The following is a 15,929-nucleotide window of genomic DNA, read 5'->3' on the forward strand; positions in this document are numbered from 1 at the left end:
CTTAAGGCTCTTTCCACAGGCGCAACCGCGCTTCTCTCTCAGGCAGAGGGGATGCCCAGGCATAGAGGATTTTGCTCCATGTGGGTTTATTACACCGTGCTGAGGAGACCAGCTCAGGCAACAGGAGCATGCCTCAGACCGGACTCTGATTTGCCAAAGATTGCTGTGCTTTCCCAGAGGGGATGCCAGGGCAAAGAGGCTTTCGCTCTATGCGGGTTTCTCCCATCCTGCTGGGAATACTAGGCGAAGGCAAGCAGGAACAGCAGCCCTCAGAACTGACTCTGTTTTCCCAGTGACTGCTATGCTTTCAAAGGGGTTTTCAGCTTGGCACGATTGAGAACTTCGCTGCTGATTCCTAAGATAGGCTTTGGGTGTTCGTTCTGTCGCGGCAGGGAAGAAGAGCCGCGGGAGAGCTGGTGCCTCTTGGAATTGCTTTCCCGGGCTCCAAGTTCACTCTCGGGGTTCACCTTGCTATGCCGGAACTAAGCAGACACAGTCACAACCCTGCAGCAGCGTGCGTGGCCTAGCATGGCACTCTATGCCTATTACCATCTCTTGTCCTAGGTAAGTCTTTGCCTTTTGCTCTGGCGCTCAGGTAGACTCGGGATCTAGGCCAGTGCCTTGACCACAGAGGAGGGGAGGCCACAGGATCCCTGCCCACGGCCCGTGCACTGGGATGGGGAACTGTGGGGGACTGTCTCCACTCTTTCACCGGCACACCCCCTGCCACCCACATCGCTGCCACTTCTTGGTGGAAGACGTCATCTGACTGACCGTTTCTCCATGGGGTTGTTTCTGCGAGTTCCGGGTATGGCACCTGGTGGCAAGCCCAAGTCTGCCCTTGGGACAGGTGGCCAAGGAGATGCTGTCCCCTTGGGAACAGAGGCACAGGACAGGCCTGCCTTCTGCCCAGACTCCTTCCTCGGAGTGGTGCACGCACCTCGGCCCTAGTCGTCCCCTCATGTCTGCTTAGCATCCAGGCTTCCATCTCTCCACACAAGGAGCGAGTGACATTGTCTTGCCACCGGCCTGCTGTTTGTGCCACGGCAGGCTATCCTGCTTCCCAAACCCAAGGCCAACGGCTCCTTCTCTTCTCCGGGGTCGGCATGCAGCGACTTCCCCACACTTGGCTTCTCTCTCAGGCAGAGGGGATGCTAGGGCAAAGGGTATTTCGCTCCATGCGGGTATCTTCAACTAAGCTGCGGAGACTAGCTCAGGCTTACAGCAGCAGCATCCCCAAACCCAACTCTGATTTCCCAAGGAACGCTGTGCTTTCCAGGGGAGATGCCCAGGCCATGAGGCTTTCGCTCTCTGCGGGTTTCTCCCACCGCGAGACTGGGCTCAGGCAAGCAGCAGCAGCCCACAGAACATTTCTCAGCGAATGCTGTGCTTGCACAGAGGCTTTGGCTTGGAGCGAACAGCACTTCGCCGCTGCTTTCTCGGCAAGGCTTCAGTCGCGTCAGGGAAGAAGAGCTGCGGGAGAGCTGGTGCCTCTTGGGCCTTGCTTTACCGGGCTCCATGTTCGCGTCCTAGGTTCACCCTGCCAGGCCGAACTAAGCAGACACAGCCACAACCCTGCAGTAGCGTGCATAGCCTAGGATGGCACTCTATGCACACTACCATCTCCCAGTGTAGACATCACTTGTCCTTTTACTCTGGCGCTCAGGCGGAATCTCGGTCTAGGCCAGACCAGCTCAGGCAAACAGTAGCAGCGCTCAGACTGGACTCTGAGTTCCCAAAGAATGCTGTGCTTTCCCAGACGGGATGCCAGGGCAAAGAGTGTTTCGCTCTATGTGGGTTTCTCCCATCCTGCTGGGAATACTAGGCTAAGGCAAGCAGCAACAGCAGCCCTCAGAACCGACTCTGATTTCCCAGCGACTGCTATGCTTTCGAAGAGGTTTTCAGCTTGCCACGATCCGAACTTCGCTGCTGCTTCCTAAGAAAGGCTTTGGGTGTTCGCTCTGTCGCGGCAGGGAAGAAGAGCCGCGGGAGAGCTGGTGCCTCTTGGGACTTGCTTTCCCGGGCTCCATGTTCGCGTTCTGGGTTCACCCTGCCAGGCCGAACTAAGCAGACACACCCACAACCCTGCAGTAGCTTGCATAGCCTAGGAGGGAACTCTATGCACATTACCATCTCCCAGTGTAGGCATTGCTTGGCCTTTTACTCTGCCGCTCATGCGGATTCTTGGACTAGGCCAGTGCTTTTTCCACAGGAAAGGTTAGGTGACAGGATCCCTGCCTACAGCCCGTGCACTTAATAGGGAGCTTTGGGGGATTGTCCCCACTCCTTCTTCTTAAACTCCGTGCCTCTTCCAAGCTTCCACATCCTGGAGGAAGACAGCATCTAACTCACCATTATCTCAGGGAGCTGTTTCTGCGAGTTCAGCGTAGGCGCCTGGTGGCTAGCGCATGTCTGCCCCAGGGACAGGTGGCCAAGGAGCTACTGTCTCCTTAGGCCCAGAGGTTCAGGACAGGCATGCTTTCTGCCCAGACCCCTTCCTAAGAGTGGAGCATGCGCCCTGCCCTACTCATCCCCTCCTGTCTCCTTAGCAACCAGGCTTCTGTCTCTCTGCACTGGGAGAGGGTGATAATTTATTGCCGGCTCTCCTACTTCGCAACCGTTTCCAGACCAGGAGGCCAATGGCTCCTGTTGTCCCCGGGCAGCGTGCTGCACCTTCCACAGACATGCTCCTGGGGACGGCACTGAAACACGTGTCCCTTTCCTTAAGGCTCTTTCCACAGGCGCAACCGCGCTTCTCTCTCAGGCAGAGGGAATGCCCAGGCAAAGAGGATTTTGCTCCATGCGGGTTTATTACACCGTGCTGAGGAGACCAGCTCAGGCAACAGGAGCATGCCTCAGACCGGACTCTGATTTGCCAAAGATTGCTGTGCTTTCCCAGAGGGGATGCCAGGGCAAAGAGGCTTTCGCTCTATGCGGGTTTCTCCCATCCTGCTGGGAATACTAGGCGAAGGCAAGCAGGAACAGCAGCCCTCAGAACTGACTCTGTTTTCCCAGTGACTGCTATGCTTTCGAAGAGGTTTTCAGCTTGCCACGATCCGAACTTCGCTGCTGCTTCCTAAGAAAGGCTTTGGGTGTCGCTCTGTCTAGGCAGGGAAGAAGAGCCGCGGGAGAGCTGGTGCCTCTTGGGACTTGCTTTCCCGGGCTCCATGTTCGCGTTCTAGGTTCTCCCTGCCAGGCCTAACTAAGCAGACACACCCACAACACTGCAGTAGCTTGCATAGCCTAGGAGGGAACTCTATGCACATTACCATCACCCAGTGTAGGCATCGCTTGGCCTTTTACTCTGGCACTCACGTGGATTCTTGGACTAGGCCAGTGCTTTCCCCACAGGAAAGGAGAGGTGACAAGATCCCTGCCCACGGCCCGTGCACTGAATAGGGAGCTTTGGGGGACTGTCCCCACTCCTTCTTCTGAAACTCCGTACCTCTTCCAAGCTTCCACATCCTGGAGGAAGACAGCATCTAACTCACCGTTATCTCAGGGAGCTGTTTCTGCGAGTTCAGCGTAGGCGCCTGGTGGCTAGCGCATGTCTGCCCCAGGGACAGGTGGCCAAGGAGCTGCTGTCTCCTTAGGCCCAGAGGTTCAGGACAGGCATACTTTCGGCCCAGACCCCTTCCTAAGAGTGGAGCATGCGCCCTGCCCTACTCATGCCCTCCTGTCTCCTTAGCAACCAGGCTTCTGTCTCTCTGCACTGGGAGTGGGTGATACTTTATTGCCGGCTCTCCTGCTTCGCAACCGTTTCGAGACCAGAAGGCCAATGGCTCCTGTTGTCCCCGGGCAGCGTGTTGCACAATCCAGAGACATGCTCCTGGGGACGGCACTGAAACACGTGTCCCTTTCCTTAAGGCTCTTTCCACAGGCAGAACCGCGCTTCTCTCTCAGGCAGAGGGGATGCCCAGGCATAGAGGATTTTGCTCCATGTGGGTTTATTACACCGTGCTGAGGAGACCAGCTCAGGCAACAGGAGCATGCCTCAGACCGGACTCTGATTTGCCAAAGATTGCTGTGCTTTCCCAGAGGGGATGCCAGGGCAAAGACGCTTTCGCTCTATGCGGGTTTCTCCCATCCTGCTGGGAATACTAGGCGAAGGCAAGCAGGAACAGCAGCCCTCAGAACTGACTCTGTTTTCCCAGTGACTGCTATGCTTTCGAAGGGGTTTTCAGCTTGGCACGATCCGAACTTCGCTGCTGCTTCCTAAGATAGGCTTTGGGTGTTCGTTCTGTCGCGGCAGGGAAGAAGAGCCGCGGGAGAGCTGGTGCCTCTTGGAATTGCTTTCCCGGGCTCCAAGTTCACTCTCGGGGTTCACCTTGCTATGCCGGAACTAAGCAGACACAGTCACAACCCTGCAGCAGCGTGCGTGGCCTAGCATGGCACTCTATGCCTATTACCATCTCTTGTCCTAGGTAAGTCTTTGCCTTTTGCTCTGGCGCTCAGGTAGACTCGGGATCTAGGCCAGTGCCTTGACCACAGAGGAGGGGAGGCCACAGGATCCCTGCCCACGGCCCGTGCACTGGGATGGGGAACTGTGGGGGACTGTCTCCACTCTTTCACCGGCACACTCCCTGCCACTCACATCGCTGCCACTTCTTGGTGGAAGACGTCATCTGACTGACCGTTTCTCCATGGGGTTGTTTCTGCGAGTTCCGGGTATGGCACCTGGTGGCAAGCCCAAGTCTGCCCTTGGGACAGGTGGCCAAGGAGATGCTGTCCCCTTGGGAACAGAGGCACAGGACAGGCCTGCCTTCTGCCCAGACTCCTTCCTCGGAGTGGTGCACGCACCTCGGCCCTAGTCGTCCCCTCATGTCTGCTTAGCATCCAGGCTTCCATCCCTCCACACAAGGAGCGAGTGACATTGTCTTGCTACCGGCCTGCTGTTTGTGCCACGGCAGGCTATCCTGCTTCCCAAACCCAAGGCCAACGGCTCCTTCTCTTCTCTGGGGTCGCATGCAGCGACTTCCCCACACTTGGCTTCTCTCTCAGGCAGAGGGGATGCTAGGGCAAAGGGTATATCGCTCCTTGCGGGTATCTTCAACTAAGCTGCGGAGACTAGCTCAGGCTTACAGCAGCAGCATCCCCAAACCCAACTCTGATTTCCCAAGGAACGCTGTGCTTTCCCAGGGGAGATGCCCAGGCCATGAGGCTTTCGCTCTCTGCGGGTTTCTCCCACCGCGAGACTGGGCTCAGGCAAGCAGCAGCAGCCCACAGAACATTTTTCAGCGAATGCTGTGCTTGCACAGAGGCTTTGGCTTGGAGCGAACAGCACTTCGCCGCTGCTTTCTCGGCAAGGCTTCAGTCGCGTCAGGGAAGAAGAGCTGCGGGAGAGCTGGTGCCTCTTGGGCCTTGCTTTCCCGGGCTCCATGTTCGCGTCCTAGGTTCACCCTGCCAGGCCGAACTAAGCAGACACAGCCACAACCCTGCAGTAGCGTGCATAGCCTAGGATGGCACTCTATGCACACTACCATCTCCCAGTGTAGACATCACTTGTCCTTTTACTCTGGCGCTCAGGCGGAATCTCGGTCTAGGCCAGACCAGCTCAGGCAAACAGTAGCAGCGCTCAGACTGGACTCTGAGTTCCCAAAGAATGCTGTGCTTTCCCAGACGGGATGCCAGGGCAAAGAGTGTTTCGCTCTATGTGGGTTTCTCCCATCCTGCTGGGAATACTAGGCTAAGGCAAGCAGCAACAGCAGCCCTCAGAACCGACTCTGATTTCCCAGCGACTGCTATGCTTTCGAAGAGGTTTTCAGCTTGCCACGATCCGAACTTCGCTGCTGCTTCCTAAGAAAGGCTTTGGGTGTTCGCTCTGTCGCGGCAGGGAAGAAGAGCCGCGGGAGAGCTGGTGCCTCTTGGGACTTGCTTTCCCGGGCTCCATGTTCGCGTTCTGGGTTCACCCTGCCAGGCCGAACTAAGCAGACACACCCACAACCCTGCAGTAGCTTGCATAGCCTAGGAGGGAACTCTATGCACATTACCATCTCCCAGTGTAGGCATTGCTTGGCCTTTTACTCTGGCGCTCATGCGGATTCTTGGACTAGGCCAGTGCTTTTTCCACAGGAAAGGTTAGGTGACAGGATCCCTGCCTACAGCCCGTGCACTTAATAGGGAGCTTTGGGGGATTGTCCCCACTCCTTCTTCTTAAACTCCGTGCCTCTTCCAAGCTTCCACATCCTGGAGGAAGACAGCATCTAACTCACCATTATCTCAGGGAGCTGTTTCTGCGAGTTCAGCGTAGGCGCCTGGTGGCTAGCGCATGTCTGCCCCAGGGAAAGGTGGCCAAGGAGCTACTGTCTCCTTAGGCCCAGAGGTTCAGGACAGGCATGCTTTCTGCCCAGACCCCTTCCTAAGAGTGGAGCATGCGCCCTGCCCTACTCATCCCCTCCTGTCTCCTTAGCAACCAGGCTTCTGTCTCTCTGCACTGGGAGCGGGTGATACTTTATTGCCGGCTCTCCTACTTCGCAACCGTTTCCAGACCAGGAGGCCAATGGCTCCTGTTGTCCCCGGGCAGCGTGCTGCACCTTCCACAGACATGCTCCTGGGGACGGCACTGAAACACGTGTTCCTTTCCTTAAGGCTCTTTCCACAGGCGCAACCGCGCTTCTCTCTCAGGCCGAGGGAATGCCCAGGCAAAGAGGATTTTGCTCCATGCGGGTTTATTACACCGTGCTGAGGAGACCAGCACAGGCAACAGGAGCATGCCTCAGACCGGACTCTGATTTGCCAAAGATTGCTGTGCTTTCCCAGAGGGGATGCCAGGGCAAAGAGGCTTTCGCTCTATGCGGGTTTCTCCCATCCTGCTGGGAATACTAGGCGAAGGCAAGCAGGAACAGCAGCCCTCAGAACTGACTCTGTTTTCCCAGTGACTGCTATGCTTTCGAAGAGGTTTTCAGCTTGCCACGATCCGAACTTCGCTGCTGCTTCCTAAGAAAGGCTTTGGGTGTCGCTCTGTCTAGGCAGGGAAGAAGAGCCGCGGGAGAGCTGGTGCCTCTTGGGACTTGCTTTCCCGGGCTCCATGTTCGCGTTCTAGGTTCGCCCTGCCAGGCCTAACTAAGCAGACACACCCACAACACTGCAGTAGCTTGCATAGCCTAGGAGGGAACTCTATGCACATTACCATCACCCAGTGTAGGCATCGCTTGGCCTTTTACTCTGGCACTCACGTGGATTCTTGGACTAGGCCAGTGCTTTCCCCACAGGAAAGGAGAGGTGACAAGATCCCTGCCCACGGCCCGTGCACTGAATAGGGAGCTTTGGGGGACTGTCCCCACTCCTTCTTCTGAAACTCCGTACCTCTTCCAAGCTTCCACATCCTGGAGGAAGACAGCATCTAACTCACCGTTATCTCAGGGAGCTGTTTCTGCGAGTTCAGCGTAGGCGCCTGGTGGCTAGCGCATGTCTGCCCCAGGGACAGGTGGCCAAGGAGCTGCTGTCTCCTTAGGCCCAGAGGTTCAGGACAGGCATACTTTCGGCCCAGACCCCTTCCTAAGAGTGGAGCATGCGCCCTGCCCTACTCATGCCCTCCTGTCTCCTTAGCAACCAGGCTTCTGTCTCTCTGCACTGGGAGTGGGTGATACTTTATTGCCGGCTCTCCTGCTTTGCAACCGTTTCGAGACCAGAAGGCCAATGGCTCCAGTTGTCCCCGGGCAGCGTGTTGCACAATCCACAGACATGCTCCTGGGGACGGCACTGAAACACTTGTCCCTTTCCTTAAGGCTCTTTCCACAGGCGCAACCGCGCTTCTCTCTCAGGCAGAGGGGATGCCCAGGCATAGAGGATTTTGCTCCATGTGGGTTTATTACACCGTGCTGAGGAGACCAGCTCAGGCAACAGGAGCATGCCTCAGACCGGACTCTGATTTGCCAAAGATTGCTGTGCTTTCCCAGAGGGGATGCCAGGGCAAAGAGGCTTTCGCTCTATGCGGGTTTCTCCCATCCTGCTGGGAATACTAGGCGAAGGCAAGCAGGAACAGCAGCCCTCAGAACTGACTCTGTTTTCCCAGTGACTGCTATGCTTTCGAAGGGGTTTTCAGCTTGGCACGATCCGAACTTCGCTGCTGCTTCCTAAGATAGGCTTTGGGTGTTCGTTCTGTCGCGGCAGGGAAGAAGAGCCGCGGGAGAGCTGATGCCTCTTGGAATTGCTTTCCCGGGCTCCAAGTTCACTCTCGGGGTTCACCTTGCTATGCCGGAACTAAGCAGACACAGTCACAACCCTGCAGCAGCGTGCGTGGCCTAGCATGGCACTCTATGCCTATTACCATCTCTTGTCCTAGGTAAGTCTTTGCCTTTTGCTCTGGCGCTCAGGTAGACTCGGGATCTAGGCCAGTGCCTTGACCACAGAGGAGGGGAGGCCACAGGATCCCTGCCCACGGCCCGTGCACTGGGATGGGGAACTGTGGGGGACTGTCTCCACTCTTTCACCGGCACACTCCCTGCCACTCACATCGCTGCCACTTCTTGGTGGAAGACGTCATCTGACTGACCGTTTCTCCATGGGGTTGTTTCTGCGAGTTCCGGGTATGGCACCTGGTGGCAAGCCCAAGTCTGCCCTTGGGACAGGTGGCCAAGGAGATGCTGTCCCCTTGGGAACAGAGGCACAGGACAGGCCTGCCTTCTGCCCAGACTCCTTCCTCGGAGTGGTGCACGCACCTCGGCCCTAGTCGTCCCCTCATGTCTGCTTAGCATCCAGGCTTCCATCTCTCCACACAAGGAGCGAGTGACATTGTCTTGCCACCGGCCTGCTGTTTGTGCCACGGCAGGCTATCCTGCTTCCCAAACCCAAGGCCAACGGCTCCTTCTCTTCTCCGGGGTCGGCATGCAGCGACTTCCCCACACTTGGCTTCTCTCTCAGGCAGAGGGGATGCTAGGGCAAAGGGTATTTCGCTCCATGCGGGTATCTTCAACTAAGCTGCGGAGACTAGCTCAGGCTTACAGCAGCAGCATCCCCAAACCCAACTCTGATTTCCCAAGGAACGCTGTGCTTTCCAGGGGAGATGCCCCGGCCATGAGGCTTTCGCTCTCTGCGGGTTTCTCCCACCGCGAGACTGGGCTCAGGCAAGCAGCAGCAGCCCACAGAACATTTCTCAGCGAATGCTGTGCTTGCACAGAGGCTTTGGCTTGGAGCGAACAGCACTTCGCCGCTGCTTTCTCGGCAAGGCTTCAGTCGCGTCAGGGAAGAAGAGCTGCGGGAGAGCTGGTGCCTCTTGGGCCTTGCTTTCCCGGGCTCCATGTTCGCGTTCTGGGTTCACCCTGCCAGGCCGAACAAAGCAGACACACCCACAACCCTGCAGTAGCTTGCATAGCCTAGGAGGGAACTCTATGCACATTACCATCTCCCAGTGTAGGCATTGCTTGGCCTTTTACTCTGGCGCTCATGCGGATTCTTGGACTAGGCCAGTGCTTTTTCCACAGGAAAGGTTAGGTGACAGGATCCCTGCCTACAGCCCGTGCACTTAATAGGGAGCTTTGGGGGATTGTCCCCACTCCTTCTTCTTAAACTCCGTGCCTCTTCCAAGCTTCCACATCCTGGAGGAAGACAGCATCAAACTCACCGTTATCTCAGGGAGCTTTTTCTGCGAGTTCAGCGTAGGAGCCGGGTGGCTAGCGGATGTCTGCCCCAGGGACATGTGGCCAAGGAGCTACTGTCTCCTTAGGCCCAGAGCTTCAGGACAGGCATGCTTTCTGCCCAGACCCCTTCCTAAGAGTGGAGCATGCGCCCTGCCCTACTCATCCCCTTCTGTCTCCTTAGCAACCAGGCTTCTGTCTCTCTGCACTGGGAGCGGGTGATACTTTATTGCCGGCTCTCCTACTTCGCAACCGTTTCCAGACCAGGAGGCCAATGGCTCCTTTTGTCCCCGGGCAGCGTGCTGCACCTTCCACAGACATGCTCCTGGGGACGGCACTGAAACACGTGTCCCTTTCCTTAAGGCTCTTTCCACAGGCGCAACCGCGCTTCTCTCTCAGGCAGAGGGGATGCCCAGGCATAGAGGATTTTGCTCCATGTGGGTTTATTACACCGTGCTAAGGAGACCAGCTCAGGCAACAGGAGCATGCCTCAGACCGGACTCTGATTTGCCAAAGATTGCTGTGCTTTCCCAGAGGGGATGCCAGGGCAAAGAGGCTTTCGCTCTATGCGGGTTTCTCCCATCCTGCTGGGAATACTAGGCGAAGGCAAGCAGGAACAGCAGCCCTCAGAACTGACTCTGTTTTCCCAGTGACTGCTATGCTTTCGAAGGGGTTTTCAGCTTGCCACGATCCGAACGTCGCTGCTGCTTCCTAAGATAGGCTTTGGGTGACGCTCTGTCTAGGCAGGGAAGAAGAGCCGCGGGAGAGCTGGTGCCTCTTGGGACTTGCTTTCCCGGGCTCCATGTTCGCGTTCTAGGTTCACCCTGCCAGGCCTAACTAAGCAGACACAACCACAACACTGCAGTAGCTTGCAAAGCCTAGGAGGGAACTCTATGCACATTACCACCTCCCAGTGTAGGCATTGCTTGGCCTTTTACTCTGGCGCTCATGCGGATTCTTGGACTAGGCCAATGCTTTTTCCACAGGAAAGGTTAGGTGACAGGATCCCTGCCTACAGCCCATGCACTTAATAGGGAGCTTTGGGGGACTGTCCCCACTCCTTCTTCTGAAACTCCGTACCTCTTCCAAGCTACCACATCCTGGAGGAAGACAGCATCTAACTCACCGTTATCTCAGGGAGCTGTTTCTGCGAGTTCAGCGTAGGCGCCTGGTGGCTAGCGCATGTCTGCCCCAGGGACAGGTGGCCAAGGAGCTGCTGTCTCCTTAGGCCCGAGGTTCAGGACAGGCATACTTTCGGCCCAGACCCCTTCCTAAGAGTGGAGCATGCGCCCTGCCCTACTCATGCCCTCCTGTCTCCTTAGCAACCAGGCTTCTGTCTCTCTGCACTGGGAGTGGGTGATACTTTATTGCCGGCTCTCCTGCTTTGCAACCGTTTCGAGACCAGAAGGCCAATGACTCCTGTTGTCCCCGGGCAGCGTGTTGCACAATCCACAGACATGCTCCTGGGGACGGCACTGAAACACGTGTCCGTTTCCTTAAGGCTCTTTCCACAGGCGCAACCGCGCTTCTCTCTCAGGCAGAGGGGATGCCCAGGCATAGAGGATTTTGCTCCATGTGGGTTTATTACACCGTGCTGAGGAGACCAGCTCAGGCAACAGGAGCATGCCTCAGACCGGACTCTGATTTGCCAAAGATTGCTGTGCTTTCCCAGAGGGGATGCCAGGGCAAAGAGGCTTTCGCTCTATGCGGGTTTCTCCCATCCTGCTGGGAATACTAGGCGAAGGCAAGCAGGAACAGCAGCCCTCAGAACTGACTCTGTTTTCCCAGTGACTGCTATGCTTTCGAAGAGGTTTTCAGCTTGCCACGATCCGAACTTCGCTGCTGCTTCCTAAGAAAGGCTTTGGGTGTCGCTCTGTCTAGGCAGGGAAGAAGAGCCGCGGGAGAGCTGGTGCCTCTTGGGACTTGCTTTCCCGGGCTCCATGTTCGCGTTCTAGGTTCGCCCTGCCAGGCCTAACTAAGCAGACACACCCACAACACTGCAGTAGCTTGCATAGCCTAGGAGGGAACTCTATGCACATTACCATCACCCAGTGTAGGCATCGCTTGGCCTTTTACTCTGGCACTCACGTGGATTCTTGGACTAGGCCAGTGCTTTCCCCACAGGAAAGGAGAGGTGACAAGATCCCTGCCCACGGCCCGTGCACTGAATAGGGAGCTTTGGGGGACTGTCCCCACTCCTTCTTCTGAAACTCCGTACCTCTTCCAAGCTTCCACATCCTGGAGGAAGACAGCATCTAACTCACCGTTATCTCAGGGAGCTGTTTCTGCGAGTTCAGCGTAGGCGCCTGGTGGCTAGCGCATGTCTGCCCCAGGGACAGGTGGCCAAGGAGCTGCTGTCTCCTTAGGCCCAGAGGTTCAGGACAGGCATACTTTCGGCCCAGACCCCTTCCTAAGAGTGGAGCATGCGCCCTGCCCTACTCATGCCCTCCTGTCTCCTTAGCAACCAGGCTTCTGTCTCTCTGCACTGGGAGTGGGTGATACTTTATTGCCGGCTCTCCTGCTTTGCAACCGTTTCGAGACCAGAAGGCCAATGGCTCCAGTTGTCCCCGGGCAGCGTGTTGCACAATCCACAGACATGCTCCTGGGGACGGCACTGAAACACTTGTCCCTTTCCTTAAGGCTCTTTCCACAGGCGCAACCGCGCTTCTCTCTCAGGCAGAGGGGATGCCCAGGCATAGAGGATTTTGCTCCATGTGGGTTTATTACACCGTGCTGAGGAGACCAGCTCAGGCAACAGGAGCATGCCTCAGACCGGACTCTGATTTGCCAAAGATTGCTGTGCTTTCCCAGAGGGGATGCCAGGGCAAAGAGGCTTTCGCTCTATGCGGGTTTCTCCCATCCTGCTGGGAATACTAGGCGAAGGCAAGCAGGAACAGCAGCCCTCAGAACTGACTCTGTTTTCCCAGTGACTGCTATGCTTTCGAAGGGGTTTTCAGCTTGGCACGATCCGAACTTCGCTGCTGCTTCCTAAGATAGGCTTTGGGTGTTCGTTCTGTCGCGGCAGGGAAGAAGAGCCGCGGGAGAGCTGATGCCTCTTGGAATTGCTTTCCCGGGCTCCAAGTTCACTCTCGGGGTTCACCTTGCTATGCCGGAACTAAGCAGACACAGTCACAACCCTGCAGCAGCGTGCGTGGCCTAGCATGGCACTCTATGCCTATTACCATCTCTTGTCCTAGGTAAGTCTTTGCCTTTTGCTCTGGCGCTCAGGTAGACTCGGGATCTAGGCCAGTGCCTTGACCACAGAGGAGGGGAGGCCACAGGATCCCTGCCCACGGCCCGTGCACTGGGATGGGGAACTGTGGGGGACTGTCTCCACTCTTTCACCGGCACACTCCCTGCCACTCACATCGCTGCCACTTCTTGGTGGAAGACGTCATCTGACTGACCGTTTCTCCATGGGGTTGTTTCTGCGAGTTCCGGGTATGGCACCTGGTGGCAAGCCCAAGTCTGCCCTTGGGACAGGTGGCCAAGGAGATGCTGTCCCCTTGGGAACAGAGGCACAGGACAGGCCTGCCTTCTGCCCAGACTCCTTCCTCGGAGTGGTGCACGCACCTCGGCCCTAGTCGTCCCCTCATGTCTGCTTAGCATCCAGGCTTCCATCTCTCCACACAAGGAGCGAGTGACATTGTCTTGCCACCGGCCTGCTGTTTGTGCCACGGCAGGCTATCCTGCTTCCCAAACCCAAGGCCAACGGCTCCTTCTCTTCTCCGGGGTCGGCATGCAGCGACTTCCCCACACTTGGCTTCTCTCTCAGGCAGAGGGGATGCTAGGGCAAAGGGTATTTCGCTCCATGCGGGTATCTTCAACTAAGCTGCGGAGACTAGCTCAGGCTTACAGCAGCAGCATCCCCAAACCCAACTCTGATTTCCCAAGGAACGCTGTGCTTTCCAGGGGAGATGCCCAGGCCATGAGGCTTTCGCTCTCTGCGGGTTTCTCCCACCGCGAGACTGGGCTCAGGCAAGCAGCAGCAGCCCACAGAACATTTCTCAGCGAATGCTGTGCTTGCACAGAGGCTTTGGCTTGGAGCGAACAGCACTTCGCCGCTGCTTTCTCGGCAAGGCTTCAGTCGCGTCAGGGAAGAAGAGCTGCGGGAGAGCTGGTGCCTCTTGGGCCTTGCTTTCCCGGGCTCCATGTTCGCGTTCTGGGTTCACCCTGCCAGGCCGAACAAAGCAGACACACCCACAACCCTGCAGTAGCTTGCATAGCCTAGGAGGGAACTCTATGCACATTACCATCTCCCAGTGTAGGCATTGCTTGGCCTTTTACTCTGGCGCTCATGCGGATTCTTGGACTAGGCCAGTGCTTTTTCCACAGGAAAGGTTAGGTGACAGGATCCCTGCCTACAGCCCGTGCACTTAATAGGGAGCTTTGGGGGATTGTCCCCACTCCTTCTTCTTAAACTCCGTGCCTCTTCCAAGCTTCCACATCCTGGAGGAAGACAGCATCAAACTCACCGTTATCTCAGGGAGCTTTTTCTGCGAGTTCAGCGTAGGAGCCGGGTGGCTAGCGGATGTCTGCCCCAGGGACATGTGGCCAAGGAGCTACTGTCTCCTTAGGCCCAGAGCTTCAGGACAGGCATGCTTTCTGCCCAGACCCCTTCCTAAGAGTGGAGCATGCGCCCTGCCCTACTCATCCCCTTCTGTCTCCTTAGCAACCAGGCTTCTGTCTCTCTGCACTGGGAGCGGGTGATACTTTATTGCCGGCTCTCCTACTTCGCAACCGTTTCCAGACCAGGAGGCCAATGGCTCCTTTTGTCCCCGGGCAGCGTGCTGCACCTTCCACAGACATGCTCCTGGGGACGGCACTGAAACACGTGTCCCTTTCCTTAAGGCTCTTTCCACAGGCGCAACCGCGCTTCTCTCTCAGGCAGAGGGGATGCCCAGGCATAGAGGATTTTGCTCCATGTGGGTTTATTACACCGTGCTAAGGAGACCAGCTCAGGCTACAGGAGCATGCCTCAGACCGGACTCTGATTTGCCAAAGATTGCTGTGCTTTCCCAGAGGGGATGCCAGGGCAAAGAGGCTTTCGCTCTATGCGGGTTTCTCCCATCCTGCTGGGAATACTAGGCGAAGGCAAGCAGGAACAGCAGCCCTCAGAACTGACTCTGTTTTCCCAGTGACTGCTATGCTTTCGAAGGGGTTTTCAGCTTGCCACGATCCGAACGTCGCTGCTGCTTCCTAAGATAGGCTTTGGGTGACGCTCTGTCTAGGCAGGGAAGAAGAGCCGCGGGAGAGCTGGTGCCTCTTGGGACTTGCTTTCCCGGGCTCCATGTTCGCGTTCTAGGTTCACCCTGCCAGGCCTAACTAAGCAGACACAACCACAACACTGCAGTAGCTTGCAAAGCCTAGGAGGGAACTCTATGCACATTACCACCTCCCAGTGTAGGCATTGCTTGGCCTTTTACTCTGGCGCTCATGCGGATTCTTGGACTAGGCCAATGCTTTTTCCACAGGAAAGGTTAGGTGACAGGATCCCTGCCTACAGCCCATGCACTTAATAGGGAGCTTTGGGGGACTGTCCCCACTCCTTCTTCTGAAACTCCGTACCTCTTCCAAGCTACCACATCCTGGAGGAAGACAGCATCTAACTCACCGTTATCTCAGGGAGCTGTTTCTGCGAGTTCAGCGTAGGCGCCTGGTGGCTAGCGCATGTCTGCCCCAGGGACAGGTGGCCAAGGAGCTGCTGTCTCCTTAGGCCCGAGGTTCAGGACAGGCATACTTTCGGCCCAGACCCCTTCCTAAGAGTGGAGCATGCGCCCTGCCCTACTCATGCCCTCCTGTCTCCTTAGCAACCAGGCTTCTGTCTCTCTGCACTGGGAGTGGGTGATACTTTATTGCCGGCTCTCCTGCTTCGCAACCGTTTCGAGACCAGAAGGCCAATGGCTCCTGTTGTCCCGGGCAGCGTGTTGCACAATCCACAGACATGCTCCTGGGGACGGCACTGAAACACGTGTCCGTTTCCTTAAGGCTCTTTCCACAGGCGCAACCGCGCTTCTCTCTCAGGCAGAGGGGATGCCCAGGCATAGAGGATTTTGCTCCATGTGGGTTTATTACACCGTGCTGAGGAGACCAGCTCAGGCAACAGGAGCATGCCTCAGAACGGACTCTGATTTGCCAAAGATTGCTGTGCTTTCCCAGAGTGGATGCCAGGGCAAAGAGGCTTTCGCTCTATGCGGGTTTCTCCCATCCTGCTGGGAATACTAGGCGAAGGCAAGCAGGAACAGCAGCCCTCAGAACTGACTCTGTTTTCCCAGTGACTGCTATGCTTTCGAAGAGGTTTTCAGCTTGCCACGATCCGAACTTCGCTGCTGCTTCCTAAGAAAGGCTTTGGGT

Source organism: Mustela nivalis (genome assembly GCF_964662115.1).
Source record: "Mustela nivalis genome assembly, contig: HAP1_SCAFFOLD_448, whole genome shotgun sequence".
Lineage (NCBI taxonomy): Eukaryota > Metazoa > Chordata > Mammalia > Carnivora > Mustelidae > Mustela > Mustela nivalis.